The following is a 1,072-nucleotide window of genomic DNA, read 5'->3' as shown; positions in this document are numbered from 1 at the left end:
AAGCTGCGCCCATGTGGCTGTTTCAGTGCACTAACAGTAGTACAGTGTCCCGTCTTGACATAGCCAAGGATGAGATGTGATTGTAGCGGCATATTGGCTGTCTGCAACTGGAAAGGTGCTGGAAAAACCAAAGAGCAACTCACCACTTAGACCAGCACATGAACAGCTCTTCAGGTGAGCTCTGTTTGGGGCTGTGCTGTGCCATCCTTTGTAAGCCCCCAAAGCCATTGTGGCAGATCAGCCTCTGGCTGGGTGGCAGCGCAGCGAAGGGGCAAATGAGAGGGTGCATTCAGCCCTGTGCCCCTTAACGGGGTCACTGTCTGCGGTCCCTTTGCAGGGTGGAAAAACAGCAGGGCTGTATAAATCTCATTTTTAGGTTGTGGCTTAGATTGGAAGTAGAGTCAAAAAATCCTTGCTGACAAACTTGTTAATAAAACCTTGGATCCTGGGAAACAAGGGAGTTTTCGAAACCCAGCTCATTTTTCATTTCTACAAGCTCTGGGCCAAAGTAAATCCATGAAGTAATTTTTATTTCTGTTTCTCGGTGCTGCAATGTTTGCTTTGGAAAGGGAGCTGGGACCACTTGTCTGAAAGCCTGGCTTTAGCTGCTTCAACACTCTTGTTATTTTAAGAGAAACCGTCATAAAATCATCCCTCTGCTCAGGCTTCAGTGGGCTCAGCTGTTCCTGCACTAAGTGACTTTACAAAACCAAGCCCAGACTTGCATTTCCTTCCTGGAGCAGATGTGAGCTGGGAGTCTGGAGCAGGCAGGGTCTGCTGGGGAAGAAAGCAGTTTGTGAGCCTGGCGTGGATCTTTGGGATCTGCCCCTAAATTAAAAGATTATGAGGCTGAGAAGTACTGACTGCTGCTCTGCTGCTGTAAATCCAGATAGCGCCGGGTGTCCTGCGTTGCAGAGTGCTCATTAAGAAAGATTGAGGGGCAGAAGACACTGAGGAAAATGAGTAAGGCCTGGCATGGTTAATAAGTAAAAAGGAAATAAGCTTGGTACCTGGAGAAGGGGGCTCCTCCTGGTGTGGATGTTACCAGCCTGGCTTGGCTGTCCTGGGGCTT

This window comes from Phaethon lepturus, unplaced genomic scaffold (assembly GCF_000687285.1).
Source record: "Phaethon lepturus isolate BGI_N335 unplaced genomic scaffold, ASM68728v1 scaffold15835, whole genome shotgun sequence".
Taxonomy (NCBI): domain Eukaryota; kingdom Metazoa; phylum Chordata; class Aves; order Phaethontiformes; family Phaethontidae; genus Phaethon; species Phaethon lepturus.
Note: the sequence above shows the minus strand (reverse complement) of the source record.